This window comes from Cynocephalus volans, chromosome 3 (genome assembly GCF_027409185.1).
Source record: "Cynocephalus volans isolate mCynVol1 chromosome 3, mCynVol1.pri, whole genome shotgun sequence".
NCBI classification, from domain to species: domain Eukaryota; kingdom Metazoa; phylum Chordata; class Mammalia; order Dermoptera; family Cynocephalidae; genus Cynocephalus; species Cynocephalus volans.
Genome location: NC_084462.1, coordinates 87,365,543 through 87,376,564, shown reverse-complemented (window position 1 = coordinate 87,376,564; position 11,022 = coordinate 87,365,543).

Below are 11,022 nucleotides of genomic sequence, written 5' to 3'. Positions count from 1 at the left end.
GGATGTCAGTTATGTTAGATGTAGGACTCACCCTAATGAGGACAATTTTATCTTAACTAATTACCTCTACCAAGACCCTATTTTCAATTAAGGTCATATTCACAGGGCCCCAGGTTTAGGGATTCAGCAATTCGACCCACAGCAGTGCTTTTGCCCCTTCTTTTTTTGGAGGGGGGGAAACATAATGGATTATGCATATTTTGGGGATTCATTGTTGACATATGTTGATCAAATCAATATTACAAGTATGCAAATTGTTACAAATTGTACTCATTCTTTATGCCCCTTGTCCAATCTCTCCCTATCCCCTCTCCCTCCCCTCTCCCACCACTGATAACCCTAGATTTCTTCTCTCCCTCTGAAAGAGTAATGGTTACTCTGTTAAATTGTTGCCTAGATGATCTGTCCAGTGCTGAGAGGTGTGATCAGATCCCCCAATATTATCATAGAGCAGATGCTTCTTCTGTCACTCTGGAATGGGCTTTGTGGAGAAAGACATCCTCTTCTTTTCTTTGGTCTCTGCTGGTGACTCTCCTTGTGTCTCCAGTCACTCCAGTGGCTGGTAGACCATCTGTGTGGTGGTTGTGAAGTCAAGCCACTTTTGTGGCAGCTGTGGTTGCTGTGGTGGCTCTGGTGGGCCACCCACATGGAGGTGATGTTTTTGGCATGCTTCTTGGTGCTGGTGGTGTGCCTGGTTGTGGGCGGGGGGGTCTGGTCCCCAGTTCCATGCCCCAGTCCCCCGGGAGAGGACCAAGGTGCTTGCCTTTGCCTCTTGTAAGTGGCGTGGCTAGCAATAGGCTGTGTTGATAAAGAGTGACAGAGCTGTGGACAGAAGGGGAGATGGCAGGAAGCCAATGGTGACAGTGTAGCATGAAAAATGCTTAAAGAGAGAGATGAAAGAAATGTAAGTGGAGAACTAGGAGGTGGAGCTGTGGGGAAGGAAGATAGAGGGGGTCACACAAAAGATGTTCACATTCAATCCACTGCTGAGTCGGATCCTTCCCAGCTGACAAGAAGCAGTGTGGGCTGAAGCATGACGACTTGACCGTCAGTTGCTGTCAGGGGACTGTGCAGTGTCCACTGCAGCTAGAGTGTAGGGTGTGATGTGGCAGTGGGGTGGCCTTGGGTCTTGAGGGATTTGGGGTTTGTGCTAAAGGCTTCGTGTGTAACCCTAAAGGCACAGGTGAGCTGCTGAGTTCTTCTAGTATGATCCACAAGATCAGATTTGGGTTTTAAACAAAGGCTAGCAACCCTGCCTTGTAAAAGGCTGAAGAGATTTTTGTGGAGGTTCTGGAGAGTATAGAAGGGCACCAGCTCCCACACAGCCCAGCTCTGACTCCTGACTCTCATACCCACCTGGCCTCTGGCTTTGCTGACTGTTGGTCCTGAGATGCCATACAAGACTTCCGAGCTTTGTTTACCACTTTCCCCTCCCTAGCCCGGACCTTAGGCCAGTGGTATTTCCATGTAGTGGTCGTGGGAAGGGGGACAGGTTGGATATCAACTGGGTGATGCACCAAAAAGCACTTTTTAAACCAGAAGGCATTTTATACAAGTTTGGTTTTAGAGTCAGTTAGACCAGGTGCACACTTTCTAACAGCTTTATTAATATGGTTTACAAACCATAAATCTCACCTATTGCGAGTGTAGAGTTCCGTGATTTTTTGTATGTTCAGAGTTGCACAAGCATCATGATGATGTTATTTAAGAACATTTCATCATCCTCGTAAGAAACCTTGTATCTGAATGCACATTCTGACTCCACCCTCTCATAGCTATGTAACTTTGGGCAACTTAGCCTCTCTGAGTCTCAGTTTCCTCATCTTGTAAGTGGGAACAGTAACACACAATTTCATAGGCTTATTTAAGGGTTGAATAGCAAGCAACACCCTTAACACAGCATCTGGCACAGGGTAGGACCTCAATAAATTTGAGTTCCCTAAATTAATGTTGGCAATTTTCAGTGGATTAGTCAGAAATCACCCTGAGCAGTTATTCATGCATCACTGTCACAGCATTCAAACCTTTTCTGAAGAATTCACAGTCCTTACACTTAACCTAATGCATTATGCACACACACACACAAAACAGAGAGCCCAATACACACAGCTCATACCCGCATGCACAAATAAGCTAATACAACACACACAGAACAAAGCAAGCTTTGAGAGATTCAGAGAAGTTCTGGGATTTTTCTAAAAGCTAACTGCTCTTTAAATTTATTAATTTATATGTTCTATATTTATCTATTTTTATCTATATTTATATCTATCAGCATAATGAATATCTCTAATTTGTATTTCTTAAAGTGAAAAGGCTTAGTGCCTGAAAATGTTCATCAGAAATACCAAAATTAGGCAAAATTAGGTTACCGTTTAGGTTAGCATGTATTTAGATTGTACTTAGGTTAAATAATACAAGGACGTATTACTAACCTAAAGTTAATAACAATTTCTTGGGCTGTTCCCAAGTACCAGGTTTAGGAAGAAATATTTTTACCTGTATCTTTACCTTTCCTTTACCTTGACCCTGAGAGTTAAGTAGGTATTCACATTGCAATATAGGAATTAATATCACTCCCATTGTGTAGGAGAGAGGAAAGGAGGTCCAAAAAAGTTAAGTCACTTGTCCAAGGACACACCCTAGGAAATGGAGGAGTCTGGATTTGAACTCAGGACATCCCCACAATGATGGGCTAACATGTAGCTTCGGGTTAGGCTCTCTCTGCATGCCGTTAAAATCTGCTTTTAGAAGACAGGCTGGTCATTCCCGCATAGTTACTTCCATTGTGGCAGGGGCTGCTGCCTTAATGGCCTAAGCAGTATTCTCCAATCCTGGGAATGTACCGGAATGACCCAGGGAGCTTTACAATGATCTAGATTTCCTGGCTCCACTCCAGACTGCTACGGCAGATTTTCAAAGGTGGATCTCAAAATCTGCACTTCTAAAAAACTCTCAAGGAATCATTTTAGATGGAAAATATAGAGGCTATAAAATGTAGGCATACAAGAAAATATAAACATTTAAAATTTTGAATTTTGCTTCAAGCAAAGTAAATACACAAATGGTAGTTGGGGGAAACAGTCATAACACATGGCAGGTGGCCAATGTGTTAGCTATGGTGGCTCTAACTGCTGTACGTGTAAACCCACCATGCTCTATGGCTTAACACAGTAGGAATGAACTTCTCACTCATATCAAGTCCACAGTGGGTGACCCTACGTGGCAGGCAGCTCTCCTCCAGGCAGAGATTCAGGAACCCAGACTCCTTCCATTTTGTGCACCACCATCTTTAACATGTGGCTTCCAAGGCTGTTGTGGAAGAGAAGTTAGTGGGGAGGCTCACAAGTGGGCAGTTTTATGGGCCACGCCTGGAAGTGGAACACACCACTTCCACCCACACTTCTTTGGCTGGAGCTCAGTCTCTGGCTATCCCGATGCACAAGAGAGGCTGGAATATGTGGTCTGGCTGCTCCTAGGGGGATGAAGAAACAGGTTAGGTGAACTGCTAGCCTGTTTCTACCCCAAATGATGAATATCTTACAAACAAGGAACAAAAGGGCAAACAATCCAAACAAAAATGGGCAAGGGATAAGGAAGACCATTCAGAGAAGCACAAATTCAAATGACTAATGAAAATTAAAAGACGCTCAAGCTCACTGGTAGACAGGGAAATGCAAAAAAAGTAACAATGGACTCTCATTTTCCACCCATCAGATTGACAGAAATTAAAGGGTGATAACACCTACTGGTTGGGAGCAGGAGAGAGTACACTTAGGCACTGTTGGTAGAAATGGAGATTTCTACCACATTCTGGAAAGCCATCTGGCATCAGCAATTAAGATTAAAAACACACATCCTTTCAAGCTAGTGATTCCATTCCAGGGAATCTCTCTCATAGAATAAAAGTAGTGTGTTTGGATAGCTATGTGCTCAGAAAGGTATTGCAATCTTATTCCTAGTGATGAAAATAGGACATAAAGTTCCCATCAATAGGGGAATAATTTAATGAGTTGTGATTATCACAATTATGGAATATTTTGCAGTTTCGAAAAATATGACTAAGAGGTATTCCCACGAGTTATCATTAAACAAGAAAATCAAGAGTCAGAGAAATGTATATGATTCCTTTTTTAAAAAGGATAAATCAAAGGACAATGTCTCTCTTCCTTTTAAACTTGTCCTGTTATCATCAGCAGCATCATCAGCGTCAGCATCAGCATCATCAATCTATGCCTGGTGAACACAGAGAAAAGTTGTTAACATTGGTGACCCGAGCAAAGGAGTGTGGGTGAGAGGACAAGGAGGATCAAAAAGGTGACTCCCCCATACTGCATTTAAAAAGAAAACAATGAAAAAACCAGCATGCATGATAAAGACCTCATAAAAGTTATATATATGTATATATACACACACATACATATATGTATATAAATTCACAGGAAAATGCATAAATTTATGATCATTAATGTATCTATCATGGTTATCTCAGGGTAGAATTTCAGGTGAGTTAATTTTCTTCCTTTTATCTTTATGTATTGTTTAAAATTTTAGAATGAATAAAACTTAGATAAAGGGGGAAAGCAGTGAGCTTTTTCATTATCTAAAAAATTAAAAGCTTCCTGAATGATTCTGCTGATCACACAGGCTCCATCATCAGGGTTTGACTTAGGAAGTTCAAATAGTGGAATTTCAAGTATCAGAAAGCAGTGTTAGGAAACCATTTCTGAGTGAGGGGCCTTTCTGGGACCCAGAAGCCACTCCCCAGGGGTCACTCCTACTTGAAGCACATTAAGACTGGCTCTGAGGGAAATGACGGACAGCTGGGCATAAGAAACCTTCCTTCGGGAAATGGAGAATGTGAGGATCAATTCCTAACAGGCATCAGTTGGTTTGGGGTTTAGTGCTGGCTTCTAGAATCTGAAAGTTCTAGGCTGGGAACAGAGCACTGGTGGAGAGGTTGGTGGCATGAAGGCAGAGATGCTCGGGGGTGTGGCAGGGGCCTTGGAACCAAGCAGCCTGGGGTTTGAATCTGGGCTTCACCTCTCACTACTCTTGTGAACTTGGACCTGTTGCTTCACCTGCCTGGGCCTGTTGTAAGGAAGCAAGATGATACATGTGGATGCTGGAGGTGGCCCAACCAGTTTTGTGTGTGTATCAGCTTGTAGGAAGGCTCAGGATCATGGTCCTGGTGAGAGCCCATTGCTCAGCTCAGTGGGTGATGGATGAGCAAGACATGTCATGAAGGTGAGGAGTAGGGGCTGTCTGAGGAGGGAGGCTGACGCAAGCCTGGGCTGAGAAGCTCTGAGTCTCCTGTCCCCCTTGCCCTCTTGACTCAGCTTCTTTCCTCTTCCTCCCCCACTCCTTTGGTAAATTCTTGTGGATTGAAATTAGGTGAGTGTTATGGAATAAATGTGTCCTCTCAAAATTCATATGTTAAATCCTGAAGTCCCACTGTGGCTGTATTTGGAGATAGGGTCTCTAAGGAGGTAATTAAGGTTAAATGAGGTCGTAAGGGTGGGCCCTGACCTGACAAGATTTGTTTCCTTATAAGGAGACAACAGAGAGCTCTCTCCATGTGCAGCACCAAGGAAAGACCATGTAAAGATGCAGCAAGAAGGCAGCCTTCTGCAAGACAGGAAGAGAGCCCTCACCAGAAACTGAGCCCCGCCAAACCTTGATCTTGGACTCCCTGCCTTCAGAACTGTGAGAATACATTTCTGTTGTTTAAGCCATGCAGTCTGTGGTATTTTGTTGTGCCAATCTAAGCAGACTAATATAGTGAGGCTTTGGTTGTAGTAATGTTTCCCCTTTGTTCCATTAACTACTGACAGTGTGCTACTCAAGATAGGCATAGAACCCATGACCTTCAAAGTACTCTGAGCCCAGCAGAGAGAAAGATTAGTAAACAGAATGAATGCTCTGCCTGACAGAGAAAGTACAATGTGCTCCTGGAACAAAGAGAATGGCATAGACACCCAGTGCATGTGACTCCAGATTTGCTGACTAGGGCTCCAGAGTATGTTTTCTTTGGCCCCAGCAGTGTTTTAAAACCTGAGAATTTTCACATAAAAATCTAGACTTCTATCTTTTGAAAAATCAGACTCTGGTCACACTGGGCCTGCATTTCCACATTAAAGCCACTGGATGATGCTGAGGAGCAGCTGCCACCTTCAGAGACACTTGAGATCTCAACTCACTGCTGTCCTCACTGCTCCCTCTTGTCTCCTTGCTCAGCCAGATGCTCTCAGTTATGTCACCTGTCACTTGAGATACATGACATAAACTGTTGCTTTTTTTTATCCTCATAAACATGAACAATGAATTGTAGATTTTTTTCTTCCTTATGTTAGCCAGTGAGTCAGATTAACTCAAACCACGTCCAAAGCCAAGATGCTGACATTATAAAGGTCATTGGCACCATATTGTATCAGAGACTCAGGGAATTTCAGAGCTGGGAGGACTTTAGGGATCATGCAGTCTAAGCATCTTATTCCCCAATGTGGAAAGAAAAACCCAGAGAGGTGAAGTCACCTGACCCCAGCCACACAGCTAGATTAGTAGGCAGCAGAGCCAGGAGGAGAGCTCAAGTTCCGCAATGCCTAGTTTGCTGCTTTTCCACTCTGATAAATCGGGTTTTTTTCCTCCTATTATCTTGATAGAAAAAAGAAAAGTAGCATTTTGCCACACAGATTTAGGAAAGTATTGTCATGTGATGTTTAATCCATGTTCAGTCTCTTTTCTTCACACTGTCAGAGGAATTATCAAAAGAAAATTATTGGAAAGTGTTAGCCATGTATTATGGCTTCCAAGCCCACAAGCACAGATGTCCACTGGCAAAACTGAAATAAAACTGGAAAAAATTAAAACTCATTTTGTTTTCCAGCCCCTGGTAATAAAAAATTCTTGCTGCAGATGAGTGCTCGAGCTCAGTCTCCTCCCCCTTATTATTAAACAAAAGCAGAAGACAACAAAAATAGAAACTAATGCAGAAATCTGCTCTGGTTTCTTCTTTTGTGTACCAATGTTTTTGTTGGTCAAATCATATTATGGAGCGTCCATTACAAAGGCTTATCTTTAGAGGCCCCAAAGTAACTATTGTATTAAGGATCTGAAGGGATGGTCCAAGGGATTCTCCATAAAGCAGAATCATAGGAGAGACTCATCTCTTTAGGTCTCTGTAACCCCAGAATGTGATGGGAGGAGTAATTAAGCCTGAAATCCATTAAAGAATGAACCAGGTGAGAAGCCATGTCATCTGGGGGTTAAGGCTATGGGTTTGGAGCCAACTTTCTGCATTCAAATCCCAGCTCTGTCATTGGCAAGCAGTCCGACTTTGGGCAAGATACTTTACCTGTTGGTTCCTTACTGGGGAAACAAAACCGATTATTCTGCTTTCCAGAGTTATTTTGGTTCCTACCTTCCAGGGTTATTCTGAGGACTCAAAACACTAAGTCCCAGTGTCTTGCTACATAACTGTTATCTGGACCATGTGGCAGGTGACAAAGACTCTCCTTAACCAAGCTTTAGTTAGACTCCTCTGAGCTTCTTCTCAGTGAGACCTTGACCTGGGGCTTCGGTGCCTGAGTCCATCCTTGATGAGCTCAGTTTTAGTAAGAATCCTGCTGAGTCAGTTTAGAGAGAATACCCCACACTTGACATCTGATCACCCTGGTCTGCCTTCAGCGAGAATCCTTTTAAGTCAGTTTAGCAAGAACCCCCCTTCCCTTGATGTCTCTTAGTAATTTTCCAAACCCATTAACCCCCTCACTCTGCTCCTTGGCTATAAATTCCCACTTGTCCTTGTATTCAGAGTCGATTCTGATCTCTCTCCCTTATTGCAATACCCCTATCACAAGGGTCATGAATAAAGTATTCCTTACTGTTTTGACAAGTGTCAGAATAAGTTTTTCTTTAACACAAGAGAAGAGAGTGTTGTTGACACTGAGGACCTGGGTGAGTTTGAGAGGATTACTGAGGACCTGGTGGGAGTTTCGTTTTCAGTAGGATGAGAATGAGGCAGAGAGCAGGGGTGAGAGGTTGGAGCTGGCTGCCTGCTGCGGTATCTGCAGCCTGCTGGGCTTGCCATGGGTTCAGAGTCTCACTCCAACTATACAGGTTCAGCAGTTTGATTCATCAGCACGCCCAGGAGTCTAGGAGGTACGTGGGTGAAATGTACATATCTTACAAAGACCTCTGTTTCATATGTATGGAATTCTGATTATTCTTCTTGGGGATCATGCAGTCTAAGCATCTTATTCCCCAATATGGACAGAAAAACCCAGAGAGGTGACTGGACCTTGCTCCCATCATTTAATCTCTAACTCTCAGTTTTTCTATCAGTGAATTAGGGATAACAAATCTTCCTGTCAGGTGTTTTGATGATTTGAGATCATACATGGTGAAAGCCTGGAATAGCTAAGCAGCCAATAAATAGTCACTAATCACTAGGTTCTAGAGAATTGAATTGAATCATCAAATTCACAAGAACCAAATCTGTAAACTAGGATGTGAACTGGTAAGTTCACAGGAGTACTTTCCAGGTACTGGAAGACTCATGACTGCACTCCAGGATCTCGCTTTCCACATCGTACTTCCTGGGATGCTGGATCAGTCACCTGAAGGCTTCTGGCAGGCTGCCCACACCCCAACACCCACTGTACAGCCCCGAAGGCTGCCCAGTGCCAATACCTCCCACTCTCTGCCCTGCAGCTTCTTCCTGGCTGTGGCAATGCAGAGCAATCCAGAAGTGCCTGAGAGCTACTGTTCCTAGAGGCAGCTCCCACCCAACTAACAAATGAACCCCTAGGTTTGGATAACTCTGAGGTGTGTGCTCCACTGTCTCCTAGAGCTTCACAGTGGGACTGAGTTTCGGTTGTCCAGTGTCACTTGCTCAATAACACGCCTCATTGATTTTTCCCCCTCCCTGTCTCATTTCCCACGCCCCTATCTGTGTTGCCTGAGGTCCCTTCCCAAATAAACTACCACACTTGGAATCCTTGTCTCAAGGTCTGCTTCAACCTAACATAAAGGTTGATGATCCTGTGATGTTCCAGAATGCGGTGGAATGTCTGGAGTGGGTCGTGGAGGTGCTGTCATACATTCCCTTTGGTATGACATCAACAAGGTCATGTAAGAGGGCAATGGCAGTCAGTCTCCTTGAGGGAGACTCAGAAGACATCCATGTGCCGTCTTCAAGGTGTGAGTTGTTCAGCGGTCAGCTGATGTGGTCCAGCTTATGTCTGCTGCATCAACCTTCACTCTCAGCACTTTCTTTCATCATGCTGAGGTTCTGAGGTTCTCTGTTGAGGGGCTTATCGCCCTTGTGTTAATGAACACAGATTTCCTCAACTTGGAGGGGGCTAAGCTGGGGGATTTGGGGCCTGAGAAGTTATTGAGGTCCTACTTGATTGGAAGGGCAAGAGAATAATCTGAGAATCATGCTGAGATAAGAAACCTGGTATGGGAGTGGAAAGGTGATCTTTGATTTCTGCAGAGAGTGTGGTGATGGGGGCTGTGGAGAGCTGAGGCACGAGGGAGTCCATGTTGTTGAGCTCAGGCAGTGTGCAGGGTCTTTCACTCATTTAATTTTTACACAAAGCTAACAGGCTCATATATGCTGGAGCTGGGATTGGAACATGGATTTCATGCCCTTCCCTTCTGGAGCTCGTGGGAGGCCCGATGAATGACGGCCTCAGATGGAGGATGGGATGCAGGAGGAGAAGGCAGGAAGGGGATCTCCAAGTGAAGTAACGAAGGGTCACACACATGGGAGTCTTGAGGGAGTTAGGGGGCTGGGATTAGACTTTCCTGAGCTGACTCATTGGACTGAAACTTTGCTAGGCTGGTAGGAGGACATGGGGGATGAAAGAGGGAGTGGGTATGTGTGTATGTGTGCATGTGGGCATGTGTGCATGCACGTGTGTGCATGAGAGAAAGAGAGAGAGATTGGATAAATTTTCTGCAGTGCTTTCTTTGTTCTAGCCCAGCAGTCACTTGCATCTTGCTCCAAGAACATTCCTGACCCCTGGGTTGGCTTCAGGTCCACAGATTCCATGGTTTGTTGGTTCTGACCCCACCCTCCTCTTCATGAGGGAAGCCAGGACTGTGCAGTGTGTGCTGTGGTCAGGGCCCTCAGCCATGGGGCCACAGAGCCCTGAGCAGGAGGTCGTCCAACCCAAGCTCTTCCATTTGCAGATGATGAAAATGAGATCCAGAGAGGTTAAATTTATTTAGCTTCACAGAAAAGCAAACTAGATATCCTGACTTATTAATTCATCCAGTAAATAGATATTGGGCATCTACTCTATGCCTGCACTGTGCTGGGCCCCCAGCCTCTTAAGGAACCTCTTAGATTCCTACCTTATCCCTTGGAGCACAAGATCCCATTTCTTCTCTGCTCTTTTCCTAACTTGTTATGAAATACCTCCTGTGCTCCAGGCCCTATTACGGACAGCAGAAATGTCAGAGGGGGTCACAGCAGCGCGGGGATTGTAATCAGAGCCCTCCCCCATGCCTAGGCCTCCCTGGTGGCTGCTTCTCGCCCCCTCCCAGGGGCTGGGCTGGCCGTGCTCACCACTGCCTGTGCCCCAGCCCCACCCCCTTTCCAGCTGTCTGCTGTTTCCCTCTGCTCCTCCACATCCACATGCCCAGCATTTGTCATTCGTGTCGGCAGCTTCCAGCTTCCTTGCTCTGCCAACCTGCTTCTGGGTTGTCTCCAATCTGACTCTTTCCAAAGGATTAAGCGGCTCTTCCAGGGAGACACAGCAATTCCATCAGGGCTCGGGTCTTTGCCCTCAGACTGGTGATGGATTCATGCAGAAGGGGAGGGATTTATTATTTTTTGAAAACTTACCAGAACGATCACATGTTCCATCCGTATGTCCCTTTCTTTTGAAAATTCAAGCTTTTAAAATAAACTCAAATGCCTCATGTGTTTCTTTTCCACTTGCCTCTGTCCTTTCTACATATCAAGTCTTTTCCAACCAACTTGGCCTTCAAGCCTTTGTTTTCTGCCCATCA